Genomic DNA, 23,558 nt, shown 5'->3' with positions numbered 1-23,558 from the left:
CCACGTCATCCTCAACTATCTACCCGCACGCGTCGCCGCGCCAGCTCAGATGCAGGTGATAAACGGTCAAAACTCCCAGTCCTATTTACCATGGACGCCCACAGGGATTAGCATTCATCGCCCACTGTTAAACCACCCCACCAAAGCTTTAAAAGGAGCTACAGCCACCCCAAAATTAAACCCAAGCAGCCATGAATTCTCAACACCCAGATGGCTCTGTCTTCTCCAACATCGTTCGTGCTCCTGAGGATCCCATTCTTGGGGTACTTTTTCTCTTTCTTGATCGTGATCCCTCTTGATTTATCTTCCACAATTTGTTTTAGTTATTGTTGTGTGATATTTAAACCCGTGTTATTTACTGTGTTTTTGAAGGGTTTGATTAGTGTAATTTATTGGGTTTATGTCTCTCTTCATGGGTCTGATCTTGAATTTGATCAGCTTTTCTCGTTTGATTTATATTGTTTGATCCAGAGGAAGCGTGAAAAAAAAAAATCCCCATTTTTGTGATCCCGAATTAGTGACGAGTCTGAATAGCTTATAACTAATGGGATTAATACAGAACATGCCCATTTTTTATTTATGGTGCTGAGTTTGTATAGACTAAGCGACTTAAGTTGAATCAAAATGACGAACACTTTGACTGGTTGGCTTGGATATATTTATGGTATTTCTAGAAATCGATTTTATTGTTTTATATTTTTTCTGATTTTTCTGTGTTCTGTTTCAACAAACAGGTCACTGTTGCTTATAACAAGGATACCAGCCCAATCAAGTTGAATTTGGGTGTGGGTGCTTATCGAACAGAGGTGGGTTTCAAGGATACGTTGTGTCAGTCTGATTAAAAAAAAAATTGTACAAACCCCAGTCAGTTTCATTTACTATGATTTTTAGACTCTTATGAATCAATGTAATTTCACTTGTATGTATCCGCAATTGTATGAGTAATCACACATAACTGATAGCACTGAACATTGTGGTAATGCATTGCGACCCATATATTTAAATTTTGTATGTTTCTGATGGAAACTTTGTGATGCTAACCTGTTTATGATAAATAGGAAGGAAAACCTCTTGTTTTGAATGTAGTGAGACGAGCAGAACAGCTGTTGGTTAATGACCCGTAAGCTATTCAAACATGGGAGTTTCTTTTTGTACGTTTACATGATGAGTAGTTGTTGATCGCTGCTTTGTGCATCTTTTAGGTCCCGGGTCAAAGAGTATCTTCCCATTGTTGGACTGGCAGAGTTCAATAAATTGAGCGCTAAACTCATTTTTGGTGCTGACAGGTATGAAACTTTCTAATCTGAGGAAATAAGGGACATGGTGCATTGTATTCAGTAGCATAAAAAATATGCTATATAGATTTTGTGTTGAATTGTAAGGTTAAAGCGTTGCATTATTCTTCTGTACTTCCTGATATGATTGTTTGGAGTCTATTAAAGTATTGTGCTTTATCTGGCAACAGCCCGGCTATCCAAGAAAATAGAGTAGCTACTGTCCAGGGTTTGTCTGGTACTGGTTCACTGAGAATTGGAGCTGAGTTTCTGGCAAGGCATTACTACCAGGTAAAAAGCTTACAACCTGTTGTGTTTCTTCTTCATAATTCATAACTGTTTGAAGAAAAATTTACTCATCTACCTTGTTTTTCCAGCATACAATTTACATTCCAGTGCCAACATGGGGAAACCATCCAAAAATTTTCACCATAGCGGGGTTGTCTGTGAAGACTTACCGCTACTATGACCCAGAAACACGTGGGCTAGACTTCAAAGGTTTGCACTCTAATTTCACCATAGCATTGAAATTTCATTATGCTTTACTCCCAATCAGTAATTTGTGTTAGCAATCACTAACAAGGTAATTTTAGGTTTCTATATCTTTGGTTTCTAAGTGATCTTATTTTTCTACTTCATTTTCATTCTTGAGGTTTTTCAGTTCTTGCATCTTGATACTTTATTTATAATATATTTGTTGATAAATTCCTGGTTGGAATTTGTCCCAGTGTTTCTCTGTGTAAGAATTACCCAAAACCAAAAACACAAAAAAATTTGGTGACATTTATTCATTGGTTGCAAACAGGCCTGTTGGAGGACCTTGGTGCAGCGCCAACAGGAGCAATTGTGCTTCTTCATGCATGTGCTCATAACCCCACTGGCGTTGATCCAACTCTTGAGCAGTGGGAGCAGATCAGACAGTTGATGAGATCAAAAGGGTTGTTACCTTTTTTTTGACAGTGCTTATCAGGTAACAGACAGACCTGTGTACAAAACAGGTTGTGATTGTGATGGAATACCTGAAAATTCAGAGAATAATGAAATATTTCTTCAATAGCCTTTTCTATATGTACAATCTGTTTAATCTAGAGAATCTGGTCATTGAAGGGATTTGCAAGTGGTAGCTTGGATGCAGATGCCCAGTCTGTTCGAATGTTTGTTGCAGATGGTGGTGAATGCCTTGCAGCTCAGAGTTATGCAAAAAACATGGGACTCTATGGGGAACGTGTTGGTGCCCTTAGCATTGTAAGATAATAACATTATTTATCTGATTTCCACTGCTTAGTAGTTATCTAAGACTCAATTTTTACTTAGTAGATACTCAAAGTTTGATTGAAAATGATTTTTGACTTTCAAGAGAAAAATTTGATAGCAGAAAGCTTGTGAAAACAACTCATCTCTCCTTACGTATATCTTCAGTTGCCTTCAAACTCTAATCAGATGAAAACTTACATGTTCACCTTTGTAGATTTTAATTTTCAGTTAGGTTAATATTGGAAACAGCCATTTATTTTAGAAACTACAGCTGATGTTGAAATAAAAATGACACCTCCCGAAATAATTGGAAAGAAGAGGGAAAAAACCACTGGGGAAGAGCTAATGAATGGCATTTCTAAGGCCAGCGGAAGCTCCACCTAAATCATTCTTCTATAAATATATTGCCTGATTAAACTTCGGTTTTACAGGTCTGCAAGGCAGCAGACGTGGCAAGCAGGGTTGAGAGCCAGCTGAAACTTGTGATCAGGCCCATGTATTCAATCCCCCTATTCATGGTGCATCTATTGTGGCTACAATCCTCAAGGACAGGTATAAATTTGTTCAACCTTGGAGTCTAGTATGTAATATGAAGCCAACATGAAGTTGTAATGAAATTCCACTAGAGATGGATGTCAGAGTAAAGACTACAAACTGAAAGTAAGGGTTTCTCATACTGTATGCAATTGAAAGAAAGCAGAATCAAAATATAGTTAATTTAGGAGAATGGACTGGATTACTTTGAGTCAGTAAGCTGGTGTATAATTTTTATGATTTCTTGGATCTCCATATCTAGAATAAGTACTCAGATATTATGGTTTTTGAAAGAAGATTTTGTTTTTTATGGACCCTGTATCTTTAAGTCCTGGTCCTAGGTTTGATTATATTTGCCTGCAGTGATATGTATAATGAATGGACTGTGGAGCTAAAAGCAATGGCGGACCGGATTATCAGCATGCGTCAACTACTGTTTGATACTTTACGTGATAGAGGTAAGCCAGTCTAGAATCATCTTCAGCTTGGTTATCTTCTTCATGTTGCTTTCTTATCCTTTGCTATATTTTTCCTACACACAATTAGTGTTGTGGGTTTGAGTTCCAGTCAACCCCAATCTTATTGCATAATTTGCATTATTTGGCAAAACCGTGTTCATAAGTCCAATGCCTTTTTATTGCATTATTTGGCAAAGCCATGTTCATAAGCTTTAGTGTCGAGTAGGAGTTTCTTTTTTGGGGTTGCAATAAGGGTTTCTTTTTTCTCTCGTGTCTCAGTTTCTTTTGTGGCTGTTTGTTTTTAGGGTGGTGGGTTTTTCTTCTCTTTTCTCCTGCTTGCTGATCAGCCCTTTTTGTATGCTTCGAGTGTACTTTATTGTGCTTTTTGGCTAGTGCTTTTAATATATCTTGCTTATTTACCTAAAAAAAAAAAAAAAAAAGCTCTATGCCTTCTTGTTGCATCATTTGGCAAAGCCATGTTCATAAACTTTATGCCTTCTTTCCATTTTCTTCCCTTCCTCTCATTCAGATATCTATAACCTCTGACTGCTAACAAACTTGGTAGAATGCCTTTTCCCTGCAGAGGAGTATGAGTTCTAGTGAATAAATTATACTTTTTCAGTTGCACATGACTGCAAAGTTCTCCATTCCTTATATTTCTATGTTAGTGAAGTCGACTATTTTTTGTACCTCCTCTTCTTTTGTGGTTGTTCATATACTTTGAATGAATTTCCATGTTAATAATTGTGTTTGGATTTATTTCTCTTTCCTATTGGGCAGGCACCCCCGGCGACTGGAGTCACATTATAAAGCAATTGGAATGTTCACTTTCACAGGGCTGAATACTGAGCAAGTCGCCTTCATGACCAAGGAGTATCACATCTACATGACATCTGATGGGTAAGAGGATCTATTCCTTACACAATCATAAGGTAGCCTAGGTCCTTAATTACAGAATGGATCTTAATCTGTGTTTCTTCTAAAATAATTCTTGGCTGAATATCGACTGTGGAGGGTTTACCTTATGAAGAAAATTTAGTCTTGACCGTTTTCCTTTATGAACGAAAATCTTTGGTGTCTAATGGAGTAACTAGTGGTTTATATCTGTATTCAACATAGTTTCCATTGCCTTGGGCCCTCAGCCAAGTCATCACTAATGGAAGGGAGGCTCTGCCACTGTTCTTTGCCCAAAATCTGTCCTCATTTACACTTGTTTTTTTTTCCTATGAAAACTCTTACCACTTGTATCTTCATATTCTCCAATTTCTGGTTCCTTTTCTTGTTCAGCTCCATTGATACCATTTCCCTTACCTCAACCTCATTCCTTTCTTATTTTGTGAATTGTTTGTCTGTATGCTGTTGTGTATACATTCAACCACTATTAAAATCATGTAGACTACAATAAGATTGGTGCTACCCTTTTCTATTCTGACAAACCAAAGGGATGAAATATGAATTTGTATAGTTGCTATCCTTGAACATGCTATATGCTGCCTGCTGGATTTAAAAGCTTTCCTTTTACCTTTTTTCGTACAGGAGGATTAGTATGGCCGGCCTTAGTTCGAGGACGGTCCCTCACCTTGCTGATGCTATACATGCTGCTGTTACCCGAATTCCTAGGTTATCAGCTTTTAACTTTATGTGTTGAGGCTTTCAGGTTTTCCTGCTTCCTATAGTTAAAAAATACAATGTTGCATGGAAAGCATGAAATAAGGTTTTTGGGATTGAGACAGATTTCTAATGATTTGAATCCTTAAGTTCCCCATGAATCTGTAATGCATTTTCTAGACCAAGCTTTAATGTTTTGTCTAGTGGAACTTATTTCACTGACTGATTATGAGCATGTGTCCATGAGAGGAAGGTTGAAAAAAGAGTTAACAAATTTCCTTCTTGTAAGAACTCCTTTTAGTTTTTATTAGGAAAAATGTTATGGAATAAAAGGTTATGTTCTCATGCTAATGGCTAATGATGCTGCTAAGTGTGATGTTGATTTGAAATATTCCCATCCAGCTGAAAACCAGTAAGGAACCTAAATATGATGGGTGGGAATATGATTGGTCTTGAACAAGTTCAACCAACTCTTTCTTCTGAATCCTTAACCTCTAGAACTATGGTAACCAAAATTCCTTTAGGTCATTGGAATAGAGAATGGGAATGAGAAATCAATTTTATTCTAATTAATAAGTGTTTAGATTATTTTTTTAGAATGAGAATAGAAATAAAAAATTCATTGTGATAAAATTAAATTTCATTTTGAAAAAAATTTTGATTTTTTTTCTATATGAGATTATGATTTGTCCCATTATCATCTTATTTCCATTCCTTTTTCTGTATTCTAAATGCAATTTAGATTGCATTTAATTTGTGGGAATAGGAATAAGAATAAAAATAGGATGGAAATGAAGGTAAATTATAATTTTATAAGGAAGAGATAAATCAAACTCTGAGAGTGAGATTTGATTTTTATATCGGTGAATTTTTTATTTCTATTCTCGTTCTAAAAACAATTCAAATATTTTAATGCACGAGAAATGGAATTGATTTCACATTCTTATTCTTTATTCCATCGTTTTAAAGATGGTCTCATGGGAAAGATAACTCACCTTGGAGTAAAAGATTTTTTCAACAACTTCCTGTCCTTGGTAGCTGCTAACACCAACCTACCATTCCACTATATGAACTCACTTGGCTTCCAAGCCTTCTTAGAAAACACTAAGGTATGTTTGGACATGGATGAGAAATGAGAATGAATATTTTGTTTTTGTTTTTGTTTTTATTTTTTATTGAATAGGAGTGAATTTGGTGATTTTTATTCTTGGATGTATTTAGGATTGTAAGGTTAGAATGATTTTTTATTTTCATTTTAATGTTGGGTAGCAATGGAAATAAAGATGAAAAAAAATGATAATAATATACATAAACATAATTTAAAATTATTATTTTTATTTTAAAAACTCTTAAATTACACAGTTTAAAATATTTTTTTAATAGTTTAAAATATTTTTTTTTCATTCTGTTTTTACTACCTAATTATAATACAAAAAAAAATTAAATATGATATTCCTTTGGATCATAGTGTTTTTATGATTTTGTTTTAACTTATCTAATTTTTATTAAGAAAATAGATTTAAGAACAAACAACACTTAAATTCATGGAATTTGAAAGTGGTCAAGAAAGTCATAAACCCAAATTCATTTTGAATAACTTTGCTAATTTTTTCTACATAATCATAACTTCGTGAATTTTTCCACTTGATAAATAAACTTCAAATGAAATAAAATTAGTGATTTTTAAATTTTTTTAAAATTCAAATAATTATCCAATAAATATAAAAATTACTCTAGAGTGACTATTATTTTTCCTTTATATGAAATAATATTTTTTTCATTAGAGTAATAAATTTCAAATCAAAGTTGTTGAAAATATTAATGAGTTTAATAATTATTATTTAAAATAAAATAGTAGTAATTATTATTATTTTTCAATTATTATTATTTATTTTTAACAAAATACATTAATGATGCTTTTTGGGATGTTAATAACTTAATATCCATATTTTTATAATATTTATATAAAAAAATATAATTTATGATTTTATTATAATATTAATAAACTATTTATCTTTTATATTTATAATTATAAATAATTTTTATTTTTAACAAGATTTGAATTATTATATTATATAAATTAAATTTACAATTTTTTATAAAATAAAATAAAAATATATATATATTTAAAAAAAAAAAACTTATCCATGCAAGTTTTTTACTTTTTATTTTTTGAAAATATTTAAAAGAACTTATGTCAAAATGAATTAGAATAACTTCTATTAGAAATCAATTAAAATCTCATTTTTAAGTAAGATTTCATTCTGATCGAAATAATTTTTTATTCAATTCTTGTTATAGTTTAAGTTATCTAAAGACGAGAATCGATGAAAATATGAATGGAATTTTCATTCCTATTCTTTATTCCTGTATACCAAAAATGACCTAGTATCAAGCAACTTTGCAAATGTTCTATATGGAGCAAGGATTCAAGTGCCCTCATACCAATACCTTCCAAATTGTCTGCAACCCATGCTTCGTTATGTCGCAGTAGAGAACCAGGAGGGGAAAAGAGACACTCAAGCATGGTTATGTTTAGTTTTACTAGTAATGTCATGATTCGTAAGTCTAAGTCTATGTTAAGCACAGATTTGCAAAATTATCTTCATGGATCTAAGCTGATACAGATTCATACATAGATTGAAGAATGCTATTTAGCTGTATTTCTTTGTTTTGCAACCCAAAAAACAGAAGATGTAAAACATACAAAGAAGTCTGGTGTGAGGAGTAAACTGTTTCTTCAGAGAAAAAAACATTACAGTAACTGCAACTATGACTCAACAAAGGATGTGGCCTGAAGCACATCCTGGATGCATCAAATCCAAGGGTTAAATGCTTATGCTTCCCTATCCATAATGGGAAGGAAGAACAGTATGAATGACAAAACAATAGAATATTTACATTTGATGAGTTGAACCTCTTTCACTAGTTGAGCCTTCCTCTGTATCCTTGTTCTTTTTGTTTATCTTTTTCTCCATAGCTATCATCCTCAATGGCGAGATGTTGGACTTCTTAGGCCACCGAGGTTCTCGAGCTTGTCTAGATAGGAATTGCTTTTCTTATGGATTGCAACTTTATTAAGTTTACCTGCAAGCATGCCACTGTCATCTTTCAAGTCATCTGAGTTTCCTGAGGAGCTTCTACCTGGCTCAGTATCTCCCATCAAATGCCAACCCATGAAATCAGATAATGTCATAGAAGTCGGTGTCTGTGTCTCTGTTGGATTCTTCTCTGTCTCTTCCTGGCCGAGCCTGTCAATGGCAAGCAGACTGCTGAGGGCTTCCTGCCAGTTTGTGCCAGTGATGGATTTTGAGCAAGAGAGTCTGCATACATTACATCTTCAATAGAGACATGACCGTGAAGGCCAAGCTTTCTAGTATCCTTGAATAGCTCTCTAGGATAGACTGTCCACATCCTGTTTAATTCAGTACAAAAGAGATATCTGTTGAATAAATTTCTGGAGGAGAAAAGGTCAGGTTTCATTTCTACTTGTCCTTACCGGTTAAACTGGATCTTGCTCGTATCCAGTTGAGATTGAGCAAGTCCTGGGAACGCTGTTTGAGTAGGAGTAAGATGGTCTCTGCTCTTTCTTCAAGAGTTCCCTCTTCTCCAAGCTCACAGCTGAACCCCAGGTGGACTTTCCATCCTTGTGGTTCATCTTCCTCTTCCAAATCACATAGAGGCCTCTATCTTGTTTTTAAATTCAAGCACTTTATGATCTGTGGACAAGTCCATGGTTGAGAGCAATTGCTCAGGATCAAAGAATTCAACTGTAATACTCTTATAGATTGAGTCCCAAGGCTTGCTCTACCATTCTGCCAAAACATAATGGAGAAAAATGAGGAAATGTACCAAATGTCTGAAGGAGTAAACAAGGAAACGTTTTATCTCTTATACCTTTGGAAGGGATTCAATGTAGTCATCAGGGACTTCCATTTCTGATAGTAACTGAGCATTTATGGCCATGGCTGCTTTAGCACTTGGTTTACAGATTCCTTCTGAAATTGCAGCCATTTTCGGGATGCATCTGATAGCCATTGGGAGGAACCTGGGTCTGGGTAGCCACCATTTGTCATCCTCTCTACTCCTGCATCCTCCGCATCTCTGGACACATACCAGAACTCATTCGGGCCTTTGAAGTTATCCAGGTGCTCCTATTCATTGTAATCTGATTAGAGAACAATGTTCCCATCCTATCTAGATAAATAGCAGAACAACATCGGTACTCACAATAAGCATAGCATCCAGTTTGCGCAGCGCTGGGATGTTCATAAGAAGATCCTTTCTTTGCCGTGACACCATTACCTATTCAGCCAGGAAACAGTACAAGGTATAATGTGCTAATCCTAAATCCAGATGTGGGGCGAAATGGGTCTTAGTTTTTTTAGTTTTTTGAGTTATATGAGTTCTAGAAAGTTGAATTTTCACCTCCATGGTAGTTCCATCCTTGGCTGTCTGTTGAGAAGGGACGAGTTCGACAATATAATCAGCTACAGATAGAAGCAAATCAATGTCTTTCCTCCACATGGCTTTCCTCTCTGCAGACATAGGCTCTAGTTTCCATTGTTCTCCAAAAACCGAAGCTGCATTGTGTTAGGAAAAAGGAGAGAACTGGGTTAGAACTTTTTATCACTGGGGAAACCACTGTTTTTTCTCAATGCTAACCACTTCTACAACCATGAAGATACCAGCAAGATTTGTAATGGCATTAGACAAGGCCAAAGCTGAAGAAACACCCGTCCCTCGACCTGACATATCTTCCCCCAAAAGCAGCTTGGCGAATCTTTCCCTAATCTGCTCCACCTCTGTAACAAAGGCCAAGAGAAGATTCAGACTCTTACCTCTCTCAACAAGCTGGCTAGAGAAGAAATTTTTTTCTGCAATGTACCTTGTGAATGTGAAGCCAGGCCGCAAGCTCGAGTGTGAAGGTTGAGCTGAATTACTAGATTGAGCCGAATTACTGGATTGAGCTGAATTACTGGATTGGTGAAGGGAAAATCCAGTCTGGTGGAGTTCCAATGGCCGGTCACCTGCAGTTTTCGACCCTTGACTTCTAAATTGTACCCTATCATCCCCAGCTCCTCCATCATCATTTTCAAGTAAAAGGCTGCGTACGTGTCGACCAGGACTCTCTAACATCTTTTTGAAGCGGAAAGATTTCGATTTCTGAATGCCGTCCAGGGCTCGAGCCATCATAAACTCGAGGTATATTTTTTGTTTCCCTTATTTTCCTCCCTCAAACACAAAAGCCTTCACAATAGTTTAGAGGCTTTAGCCCCTTTAGCCATTGAAACTAAATGATGGTTGAAGGAAGAAAAAGGGAGAAAGAAGAAAAACCCTTCTCCAGAACAAAGCTCGGAGATGAAAAGGAAAAGGGTTTTTCTGGTTTGTAGAGATTCCGTTTTTCTTCGAGCCTGCAGGGGAATGAAAGAAAAGGGGAGGTTGGTGTTAAGGAAAGGGGATAGGGGAGTATTCTTGGTAGGTTTGTTTTGAGGCTTTTCAGGAATGAACGGTTGTGTTTTGATTTTGAGGGTCAATGCTGCCAAAAAGCCCGGGAAAGACAAAGAAACCTAACTAACCTCTTCATCTGGCACCACTAGCTTTCGGTCCGTTCGCATTTAGAGGAAACTTCCAAGAGCCAAACCAAATTTTCTATTTTTTTTTTCTTCTTTCCATGCAGAATTTGAACTTCAACAGATATTTTAGAAAATCCAATTTTAAAATTGGATTTTTGCGGTATATGTTATTCACACTCTTTATGTATCAGGCGAAACCCACTGCATAAATCTGGTACCTTGCCCAAATAAGTTAGTTCATCATAGTTGATGGGCATGATGAGTAAAAGGCTTGAACAAGACTCTCTGGTCATGTTTGGTTCCCGGGAAATTTGGGGGAGAATGCAAAGAAAAAAAATACATAGAGAAAAAGTGAAGGGAAAAAAAAGTTTTAAAATCAATAAATTATTTTTATATGTTACTTTATACCCATTTCACTTATTTAATTCTTCAATATAAAATTAAATAATTTGAAAATACATGAGTTTCTAATTATTTTAAATTATATATTTTTTTTTTTTTTTCATAGTTCAATTAAACATGAGAAAATTATTTTTATTTAAAAAAATAAAGAAATATAATTGAACTATGAAAATGGCTGCCACATGAATGTTGGATTAGCCAAAAGTGTGTGTCAAGAACAATGGAAAGGTAAGGAATCCTTGATGTTGGATATTCAACTAGAATAGATCTGTGGATAAATGGGTGCTCACTGTAAATCTTTCAAGTTGGAACTACCAAAGATTTATATTACCCAGCTAGTGAGAGTTAGGAGTAGTTGGAATCACAGAACCTCTATTTAAAAAAAAAAAAAAAAAACACTCAACTCTTGGTTATACCAGTGAGAAAGAAAATTGATTAATGATTTTATTTTATTCAATCAATCAGAATGCTTATATAATTCAACATGACCTCTACAAATCACTTGAAAACTACTCTTTGCATCTGAAACCTCAAGAATGAAATCAAACAGCACCTCTACATATAAGTTTGACATGTTCTACATCTCTCTTCATGTTGGAAGATGAAAGAAATATAAAAAACAAAAAACTACACACATATATACTTAAGAGCATGAGCACAGCAGAAGACATCAACTGTGACAATCTGCTACCTGCAACTTTTCAATAGATAGGATGAGGGACTTGAAAAGCTTACTGTAGCCCCAAAACCTGAGAATTTCTTCTTCTCTGTTCCCTTCCCAGGTGTTCCACATCCACTGAAATCAAGAACTCGCCTCTCCGTCTGTCCAAGTAAAAATGTAATGAAGTTTAAAAGTTGAATAATATTAAATGTTGTTCATGCTGCTGTTCATTGTGTGGCTATAAATTCTAACTATCACATACACATATATATATGCTAAGGAAACAACCATTTCTTCAGATATGAACCCTTACCAAGACACTAGGAACCTTATTCTCCTGCTCATTATGAGGAAAATCATTGGTCTCTGGTGATGAACATTGGTTACTAGAGAGTTTTGTTTTAGAGGGCATTTCAGGATCATCACTGGCCAAAATGTCTCGTGCATTGGCGAATGCAGCTGCAGTGTGTTCATTCATCTGTCTCATCAATCCTATGGCATCATAACTTCTCATCCCAGGGCTCATGAAATATTCCAGGTCCTGAAAGAACATTTTGAATGTGAGATGAAAAGAAGTGAGAAAAAGAAAAAGGAAAACTACCATCCATACTTGGTCCAAGAGGGTCAAAGTAAATGGAATTTAAAGCATTACAAAAATCTCAATGATTCTACAAGAAGTTATGAACAATATACAAACAAGCATGATGAGAACAGTCATTACAACTAACCATAGCCAAGAGTCTGAAAGAAGTAAGTGAAAGAACATATACAATTACAGTTTGATGATTGATCCCTCAACATGCTTCAAAAATTGCTCAATTAGATGACCAGAATTCTCAAATGGGAATTTCAGGGTTCCAACCAGTCAAAAATATTACCCATTACTTAGGGGTAAGGATTATGAGATGTGCCATGTCACATCGATACCATGCACAGAGATCCTAGAAGCATATTCTGCAAAAGTGACTGGAGCTTCATTTAGTCCAATTAGAGGGTACATATTTTGCAAATGAGTATGAGTGTGTAATTATAACAAGCAATGGTTATTCGAATGTACTTGAATCAAATAAATGCTCTCAAGAAACTGCACCAATGAATGGCAGCATGATGCTCTTACAGTAGTTTTTAAGTTGTTTTTGGTGGTTTAAAACTTCTCTGTAAAAGCATTTTCCTTTGTTTTTCTTCCATTCTTTTCTTTTCAATTAAATTTGAGAATTAAGCTTCTTTTTTTTATTTATTAGTTGTGATAACTTTTACCACATCTCACTTTTCATATTTACTTTTACTCAGTTTGAACCTTGAACTCAGCTAGGAAGTGTCTCAAATTCAAGAATTGCATAGGAAAGGCTTTTTCTGGGTACCTATCCTGTCCCACCCCTTAAATTAGGGGCGAGTTTGACATTTTTCTAACCCGGGGTAGGATTCGAATATTGCTTCTCCCACACACCTCGCCCCCAATTATATATATGCATATAAAATTAAAAAAATAAGTTATTTTAATTTTTTATTTCCCCATTTCTAACACATAAAATAATAACACAATTTTTTTCAACAAAATAGGTTATAAAAATTATAATATTTATTTATTTATAAAATATATTTATTTTTAAAGTAATAAATAGAAAAATCTTTTTTTAAGAAAACAGTTATAATAATAAATTTTATGACAATGTGTAATAATATATATAATATGAATTTTGAAAGTGTATACTCAATATTAGTAGGGAGGTAAAAATTTGATTTCATTGAATGTTAGTACTTTATACAAATTATATTCCAATAATTTCATTTAATACCAAAAACGAAGACCAATATGGCTCCATGGCACTAGAGGAAGAAGGAAGGTCATTTAGATAAAATTAGTAACCTTAGTCAATACTAAATATGCATTCATAACAGATAAAGTGAATATTGAATTGATAAAATTTTTATGTTCCCCTAATACATGAAATTATGTCATTCATCTTACTTTATGCTATTCTGAAACTAAACAGTTGATCTGTTCCTCGGTTCTAAAATTGCAAATAAAGAAACTGTTTTGTAGTTTATTGACAAAGATACCTATATACATTTGCACAAACTAAACAAAGTAAGCAACTAGTGGATGTTGGAATACCTCAGTTGTCACGTCTGTATCAATTCTTGGTCCAGGGAGAAAAGAGTTCATAAACCAAGGAGACTTCCATGCTGATGGAGATTCAATTCCTCTTTAATACCTGGGGTGTCACCAAATCTAGAACCCAAAAAAGTAATCAGCATATCATACCATAAACCAGAAATGAATCATCAGATTTAAGTTTTCAACTTTGGGCCATTGAGAAATCAAACACAAAGAGGAAAGATCAAGGGGCTATGTTGTTCAACAACACATTTCCTAAAGCGTTACACCAAGGCTTTTAGGAATAAGAATAAAAAGGATTCTCCAATACACGAGGATCGCACACCATAGAGGAGAAAAATTGTATAATTGAATGATGTAGGAACAAGAGAGATCCACCGAAGAAGATCCTTCTCCTTCCCTTTTTTGGAAGAAAAGGAGGATCCGGACAAAATCGATGAAACGGAAGAGATCCCGAGTAAATGGAAAGGAAAAAACAAAGGATGAATTCACTTTAAAGAGACATGCTACAAAAATAGCCCAGTTTATGAACTGAAAACCCAGGTGCTTGCAGGCTGTATTCACAGCATCACTTCACTCAATATACAGAAAGATATTTTAATTCTATCACGTGCATATCCAACATACAACTGCAAAACAGTGTGCTCCATCTATACACTGCATTTTTAAATTCAAACCATATGGCACTTTACAACAAATTAGAAAGGTTAAAGTAGCTATTTCTATAATCCTTCAGCATATCTAACTTTAGATGAATCAGGCGATTCTTCTGAAATCAAAAGAGTTGGAGGTATTACAGAATATCATCTTCCATTTGAATGGTTTTATGTAAAAAAAATAAAAAAAATACCAATAACACTTCATGCCAGCAAATTATATTTGGCTCTTTGGCAACTCAACCTCATCTACTGCAGGTCAGCTCTCTTTTGCTGAAACAGCAGTTTTGCCCACATGAACAGTGTATGTTAAAAGTCAATTGTGCATCATGTTGAAAGACCATAATTAGCTTACTGTTATTTAAACAGGTTTCAACAATCCTTTCTTATTAGAAAGTTTCAAAACATGTTTTTTCATTTAATTTTTTCAAATCTAAAACTTAAATAAGATCTATATGTGCATGTTCATTGGGGAGTTCCAAGTTCCAAAACGACATTGTTGGAAATTAACCAGAGTGAATTTGAGGATGTTCTAGCATGGATATTTCCTTAATAGCTGGTCAGCAAGAATAATTTTCTGCAAGAATAAACATATATGCTTGCAAGAAAAAACATACATGACACATAAAGACACAAACTTCACTACAGAACCTAAAGCATCAAGTTTGAAAATCAATGGCATTTGAAAATAAAACATAAAATGAAACCACAAAATTTCGGTGTGAAGATATGAATAAATCAGTAGTCCTGCATCGTGCAATCCTTTAGAGGAGGTTGGATAATAACATGCAAGCACATTACAGAACCATAAATGAATATAACTTACATGTTAAAACTTTGAATATCACCATCACTCCCTGCATTTTCAAATGTAATTTCTAGCAAGTTTGATGATTGAGTGCATTGTGAAGATGTGATGGAACTACATGCCTCTCATTTTTCTTTGCACAGACTGCAGAAGGGAGAAAGCTAGAAAGAGGCTGCTTCCCAGATGAAGATCTAAAAGGCCACTCTGATTGGATTGCAGTGTCCACTTTCTAGAATCCTTAGTTCCAGAGCTTAAAGCTCCAGCACCCATGGCTCCACTAGTTTGATATTCATCTCTATCATGAGAGGAAATTAGCTGATCATCTTGTTACATTCAACAAGAACTCCTGAATGCTGTAGAACCAGGAAAAAATTAAGCAACTGAAATCTACAAATAACAAAACAAGGCAAGCACCAAAGCAAAATCAGTGAACAAAGAAACTGGAGTCCAAGTTTTGATACCAGACTTACAAATTGCAAGACCAGTTCTCAATTAATTTATTTGGTGTTAAGAGAAGAAGATTGATACTAACTAGCTCTGCAAAATATATCTATAACAAATATTTGAACGATACATATACGATAGCTCAAGTGATAGTCAGATCCAATTGAATTGAAACAAAAAGGGAAAGTGAAATTAGCATGAAGTAATTCACCAGAAAGCATAAATAGTCACAATCATTTTGCCAACTTAAATATTTTAGAAGTATGTAATAAAATTAAACAACGAAGTGTTGTAAGTCAAGTCATCTTGGAAAAGTCTCATGTTAAGCAAAATAAGGTATTGAAGCAGTGGAGCACAAAGGCTTCGATCCAGCATTAAGCCCAATTTAAAATTAACCATGCAGTAAGTCTGACTACCACAAACAGCACATTTTTCAACAAATGCACAACAGTATTATTCCTGGTCTTGACATTGCATGTCAGTAAATATAAAGGGTGAAAAACCCAACTCACGGTTTGGAAAGTAGTATCCACCTCACACTTGGCCTTAGCACAAGACAATGGTCCCTGCTTAACCTTGCCTTTCTCTGAAACTCTGCTCTCTGAATTTGCCAATGCCTCTTTCCCCTCTTCAAAATCATGATCTAAATTTACTTTCTTGTAATAAGGAGAAAGGGAATTCCTCTGTGTAGAAGATAAGGATGGATTGCAAGGCCATTCTCATAAAAAATAACATCTAGAGAAGGAAAATCGTTGCACAGAATAGGCCCAGCAGATTTGTCTCCCTCTCAGGGTTTTTCTCTCCTCTTGCTTGTTCAGAAGGTGACACAACTTCACGTGGTCGTTTTTTCAATATGGAAGGTGTTGATGTGAAGCTTTTAGCAGCATTCTTTAATATGGAATCTGGAGTACCGCCCCTACATGGTGAATCCTGTAACTGCATGGTGTGGAGAAGTTCATTGAGGGTATCAATAGTTGACGAATCCCAAATGGACTATATCTTGCTGCATATCACTACCAGATGCCATGAGATCACAGCTTACAAAGGGAATATCTAATCTTGGAAACAGGGGGCTCATAAAATAGAGCTCTTGAATTCTTTTCTTCTACGAGTACTGTGGTGTTGTTATCCATAGAGGGATGGGCTTGTGTAGATCTGAATTTTCTGAGCTTAACAGATCCACAGGAGCCAGCCCTGAAGCATCCTTTTTCCATCTGACTTTAGATGCTGGCTTTTGTTGTCATCCATGGAGGGAAGGGTTCCCATAGATTCTGCATTTGCTAAACTAAATATATCTACAGGAACCAGTTTTGGAGCATTCTTTGCCTTATCTAGTTTCAGATGGTCACCTGCTTTATCTGTTTCACCGTCAGGAGAATCAATGTCAATGAAGTCATTGCAAGAACTTGTAAAGATCTCCAATTCCAGAGTTTGTCCTAAGACATTGCCCTGAGTGATATATGACTCCAAAGCTAAAGATCCAGTGGTTGCAGAGCTCTGCAAATCAGACTGGCAATGTAATGAACTTGTCCCCCCATCCGAGTCAATATTATTGGACAAATTTGCTGCATTTACACAACGAAAGTTTCCATGGATCACTGCTTCTGAGAGCGTAATCTCAGAGTAATCGTTCTCAGATATCAATAGGTGCTCCAGTTTATCAGAATCAATAAGGATATTTTCTGTTGAAGCGGAAGATTTGAACCCAACAGAGCTTTGTAACAGAGTAGGTCCTGTGTCATGGCTTCCATTCAAACTGATGCAATATTCTGGTGTTCCAGAAAGTCCTGGTGACTCCCGTGACACATCTAACAAAGAGGCACTAGGTAATTCATGGGAACTAAATTGGCAATCCTTACTTTCAGAAGTCCAATCTCACACAACAGTTGTTGGTCAAAAAGAGCATCCATGTGATGTATTTCTAGGACAGCAGATCTTCAGAGACGTGGAACATGATGTACCAAAATTATTGTGGTCCTTCCTTTCACCGGAATCCTCAGTCGTCTTAAAATTCTCTGTTGCATTTATAGCCATATTTTCTGTATCAGGCTCAGATTGGGAGCAATTGATAACATTTGATCCCTGACTACATTCTGAAGTTTCTTCTGCTATTGCCACATATAATTGGCCAGTATTATCTCCATTGTTTTGCATCTTGAAAGAGGATGAAGGGTTTGGGTTTCCCACATAAGACAAACCTTGGAACTGTGCAAGTAAACCTGATGCCAAATAAGATTCCAACTTCTTTTTTACTGAGCTGTTCCAGTGATTTTTTATTGCATTGTCTGTCCTGATGGAAAACAAGAACACAGACATTTCAGAAATTATGCTTAATTTCGTAGAAAGGATATTTCCGAGTTCTATGGGAAAATGGCAATTATATTCACTTAAAGGGCAGAGAGAAACAAACTCATCCAACCAGCAGATTAAAATAATACAGTTTGCAACGCAAAAAAATGGATTATATTAATTGGCTTTTGTTATTTTTTCATTAAAATAATAAAGGAAGACCTACCTTCCAGGCAAGAATTTTGTTAACTCGGCCCACTTGTTCCCATAAATTTTGATGAGCATGAATTAAAGCCAGTTCCTCTTCTTGAGTCCATGCTTCCTGTTTATGGCAGGATTTAGATGATTGTGCCACCTGAAAGGAAGGATCAATCCATGCAAGTAGAAAAAGTAGCACATTCTCATCCTAGCACATTCTCATCTCTAATCCATAGAGATGGCTATTAAAACACAGCACATTGTAAAAACTAGATCATTCATAGCCTTGGGTGCACATGTTTGGTATTTGTGTGCCTAATCATCACATTCTTTTGAACCCCGTACCCTATGACAAGAGCACATACAATTGTTGAAGTTTTTTATTTTGTTTTTCTAAAGCCTGGGGTAATTGAGTTTCCTATGTTACAAAACATATTTAACAGGGATACTTCACACATTTGTTATTGCTGAGCAGATTAATTATCCTATTAAAATCTAGCAAACAAGGTGTGTGTTGCTCTCTACCTTTTAGGTTTAACTTTCCATTATGTTTTCTGAAAGTATGTTAGCCTGACACTTATCTATACTTACTCATGCAGTTATCTCTAACATGGTTACTTCACACGTTTTAATGGGTTCATGTAACATAACTTTTGTAAAATCTCAAGTGATAATCCTCGACAGGGTAGGCATTTTTCGAGTGTAAAAGATTACTTATTAAGGATCTCAACCTTAGAGTATAAAATTCTCCAAGATATTAGCAACATCTTATTTGAAAGAAGGCAGCATTGTATGTTATTATATATGTGTCATAGAGAAGCTTCTTGCATGAGAGAAAGAGAGAGAGAGAGAGAGCAAAAAATGACTTTTCTAAATTGTATGGCAACTCAATCTTATTTTCTATATTTCTTTCTTACATTAAAAAAAACAATGTTTTCTTGCTAACGTTTGCATAAGCCCAGACGCTTTGACATGATTGAGTATTTCTCACACATAAAGTATGATTGCATTTGCAAAGTTCCATTTCTAGTTCAAGAAAGTCTTAAAGTGAGATATGAAAAGGAAGTAAATGATTAAAAAGTTTCCTTTTATTGGTAACAAATGAATTTAAAAGGCAAAACAAATGCTAATAAGGCAATGAACCCAGTATAAACAACATAAAAAGAAACATCCCACGAAGGCAAACAAAAAGGTCTTGACAAGAGACAGCAAGCCATGCCTTAGGCCAGCACAAAGTTTTCCTTCTTGTTCTGGTTAACAAGTGAAAATTACAAATGACTTTATATGTCTCTCTTGCATAAATATATTAACTCCTCAAGAAAACTTGTTTGAACAAGCTCCAAAAGCACCCTAGAATTACAGAACTAAAAATGGAAATTCAAAGAGGTTTATAATCATACCTTTCCCGACATTGCTTTCCAATTCGTCCAGGTAATGCTTGTGCAATAGTTGACCACTTCTTTGGCCCATACTTATTCACCAACTCAATTATTATCTCATCCTCCTGTTTATAATATTACAATCAACAGGTTATACCATTGTATCAATAAACACCAGCAACTTAGTTACAAGATATTAATTGCCCATGAAATAATGGTACTCAAGGCAAGGAATCTATAAAGCAGTCTGATGTACAAATGAATTCACCTCTTTAGACCATGGACCTTTGATGAGTTCAGGATTTAAGACTTTCTGCCACCTGTGCAAACACTGAACATCGGTCCGATCCTTGAAACATTCAGCTGCAAATTAGATGGTTTACATATTAAGGAAGTTTGTGAAATAACTTATCTCTGTTAAAACTCCCACTCCTCCCATAGATTAACTCCATTCCCACAGATTAACTCCATTATGATTGACTAAAGTACCTCCAAAATTTTTGAAATTTTACGACAGTGGGGAGAGAACATCAAAGTCACTTTATAACAAATAGCCTCAACTCTATTGATAAGAAAACTCTCGGTGGTGTTTCATATTCATGAATCCATCTTGGATCTTATGAAATCCACCAGAAAAAGTCTGCTATGTTTAGTTCCAACAGCTATGTAAGCCATGCACTGAATAATATCTGAAAGCCAGTGGAATGTGGGATAACATGATATGATTTTCAAATAAATAGGAAAACAGAAAAAGAAAACAAAGAAGGCCTTCCAAATTTCAGCTTGGAGTTGAAAATGCAATTAATTTACGTAAAAAGTAGAAATATAGCAGTTCCACTAAAAGTACCTATTTTTTTCCAATTTTTTCCTTTGAATCGTTGGACTGCCCTGCATAGTAAGTCATCCTGAAAACAAGAAATCAAAAACTCCATTACTAAAATATGATTAATATTTAGCAAGATAAAGGTGTTCAGTCACCAATTTGATCCAAAAGTTTTAAGTCAATTGATAAAATTATATTTCAAGTCAACTTAGGTTAAAGCCCTAACAATTTGCCTCATGGACAGCCTCCTTTGGCTCATATTGACCCCATGTAGAAGCCCAGAGAAGGCTAGAAATGAAACAGAGTGCTTAGGCTTCAGCTCAAGGCAGATTGATATAAATTATTGGTCTATTGCTTTAGTGCTTGAACTTTTGGGTCAAATTGGTAGCTTGTTAAAAAGAAAAACACGAAAAGGAAAAGATCACATTTTCTGAACACAATAATTGTTTTCAACTACAACAGGCATGGCAAAAATACTAGGCATGACACATGCTGTGCATGTGAAGTGATTGGAAAAAGTTGTATGGCAAAATATAACAAAATGGAATGATAAGAAAAAGTAAAATAGCAAAGGGGGTTGCCAGTTACTAGATATCATTAGTGGGACCAAAAATGTGTAATTATCATTTAAAAATAAAATAAAATTGAGGATAATCAAATAACAAAACTGGATAGTTAGGTTATTTAATAAGGGAAAGAGGATGGAAAATGATATGTAAGCATATGTGTATATAGATTAAGCATGGTGATAAATCCAGCCACAATTATTCAACATGCAATCATGAATTCTGATACCATGAAAGTCCATCAACTTTCATAGTTGCTGCAAAAAGGAAAATAGAGACAGCTCCAGTTTCTTGTAAGGTAAAATCCTGATTTGGGTGAGAATAAAATGACCTATATCATCCATGAAAAGATGAAAATTATGGACAGCCAAAAACATAATTGTAAAATAAAAAGGAATATTGCATGAGCAACTTAATATCACTATCTTACTTGATATATTATGGAAACAAGAGGAACAAAGAGATTTGCTATGCTAACAATTGGCTGAGAAAAATTTAAGACAACCAAAATAAAGAGTGCATGTCATTTTAAGTTTGTGTCAATAAAAAAATACCTCTTCAGCTGTCCACTGTCCCTTTGTTGATCGCCTTGTAGGGCCAGTAGTCCTCCTAAAATACAGTCATATAACAGGATAAATATTCATGGAGAGATTTAAGGCTTTGTTGTTGAGTTGAGTCACATAAATTGCAAGTAATATGATTTTAAAAAATTGAATATTTAAACAAAAAGGAGGAAATTTTGGCTATAGGATATCAACACTGCCAAAAAGAAACACAATAAAAAATGCAAGTGCACACAGATTATGGAAGTTTACCCATGCAAAGCCCTCATCTTTTGAAAACTATCACCATTCCCTCAGAAGTAGAGACTAAGACTTCAGCTCTCTTGACCTCTGCTGTCATCATACTTGCCATTGTTCCTTGATAAATGGTTGAAACTGCATATCTTAATTGCTCTTTGATTACAACTCCTCCAGAACAAGGTCCACAAAACATTATTGACCTACCCAAGAATGGCAGAAATTTCCTTCTCTGAGAAAAAACCATGCACTGCTGGAATGTTACACGAAATCATAATGCATAAAAATGATGAGCAGATAAAAGTGAAATACCTTTAGTGGGAACCAAAAACCGTTTTTGATCTTCCAAATACATTACTTGCTATTCCATTTTCAACATAAACAGTTCTCTTCAACTAAATGAACTGAAATTTACCTCCATCTCCAAATCATTGAACATTGATTGTTTAAATTTCCTAATAGACTAGTAATTGATATCTTAAACAAAAAAAACAAAAAAAAACCGAGGATCCCTACTCCTGAGAGAATTCTACTCATCCCAAAATTGAGATTAAGTTAAACAAAAAATGGGAAAAAAAATAAAGAAACACTTACTCGGTTTCAATTGAAACAGCCAAGTTCATTTTTCTTACTAAAAGATTAGGTTGTGAATATTGGTCTAAAAATAAAAATTAAAAGTAAAAAATTAGACAATTAAAAGTATTTGCAGAAATACTAAATTCATAGAATAAGAAAGAAACTCCAATTCTCATAAAAATTGGATTATAGCACAAAGAACCCCATTTCATTCAACCAAAAAAAAAAGAAAGAAAGAAAGCAAGAAAAAGGTATATCCTCAATACTTTTTTTTTTTTGATAGGTAAATAGATTTCATTAAAAGGTATATCCTCAATACTAAAGAGGATAACCACTCAAATTTTCCATCCATCTTAAAATTCTGCTCTTTCCCCAATTCTCATCCGACAAACTACATATTCAAAGAATTGAGAGCGCAAAATCACAGGAATGGAATTCAATAATCCCAAAACTAAAACAAATTATACTCAACACAGAAGCAAGACAGACATATAAGCAAAATCATCAAGAAAACTAAACAATAACTCACCAAACAGAGCTTCAATAAATTTGAGAGTACCAGTATGCAGAAAGTGGACACAAATTCCGTGCACCTTGCAGACAATATTGAATTTGCCTCTGAATTCTCCACAGAGACACAAAGTCCGTGCACAAGCCCAGAAATAAAATGTTTTAGAGAGAGAGAAACAAACGGTCGTCAGAAATTTGAAAAGTGAAAGGGCGGAGTGGGTACAGCAACCCTAAGCGTTAAAGGTCGAGCAGGTTGGGGGTAGATGGAGGGTGGAGATTGGCGCAGTCGTTAATAAGAGCCAGAGATATCGGCCGTCGCTTTCGTGGTCTTTATTTTTCCTCCACCCAAGTCCGCCTCTGTAATTTAAATCTCCAACGGTACGCCACCGGACACTGCCGCTCACGTGTCCTTCATATTTATCCATTTCTTGGTTTTTCTTCGTTCAAGCCCATAGAAAATAAAAATTTACCAATTTTTTTATTAAGTACTTCCACATTAGTAGTGATTAAATGTGAAAGAAAAAAGAGTGTCATCAATAGTAAAATAAAAAAAATAAAAAATCATAATAAAAATTAACAAAAATATAAATAAAACAAAATCATACTTCCAAATGTTTTTTTTT

The 23,558-nt window shown here is 34.9% G+C and overlaps 3 pseudogenes; 1 reads left to right on the top strand and 2 right to left on the bottom strand.

The window, feature by feature from the left end:
- Positions 1 to 110: 110 nt before the first annotated feature.
- Positions 111 to 5,360, top strand: LOC117925028 (annotated as a pseudogene).
- A 2,487-nt stretch (positions 5,361 to 7,847) lies between these two features.
- On the bottom strand, positions 7,848 to 10,026 carry LOC117925250 (annotated as a pseudogene).
- Positions 10,027 to 11,594: 1,568 nt separating this feature from the next.
- On the bottom strand, positions 11,595 to 21,964 carry LOC117924807 (annotated as a pseudogene).
- Between the last annotated feature and the right edge of the window lie 1,594 nt (positions 21,965 to 23,558).

This window comes from Vitis riparia, chromosome 11, assembly GCF_004353265.1.
Source record: "Vitis riparia cultivar Riparia Gloire de Montpellier isolate 1030 chromosome 11, EGFV_Vit.rip_1.0, whole genome shotgun sequence".
In the NCBI taxonomy this organism is placed as follows: Eukaryota; Viridiplantae; Streptophyta; class Magnoliopsida; order Vitales; family Vitaceae; genus Vitis; species Vitis riparia.
This window is presented reverse-complemented; position numbering and strand designations above follow the sequence as displayed.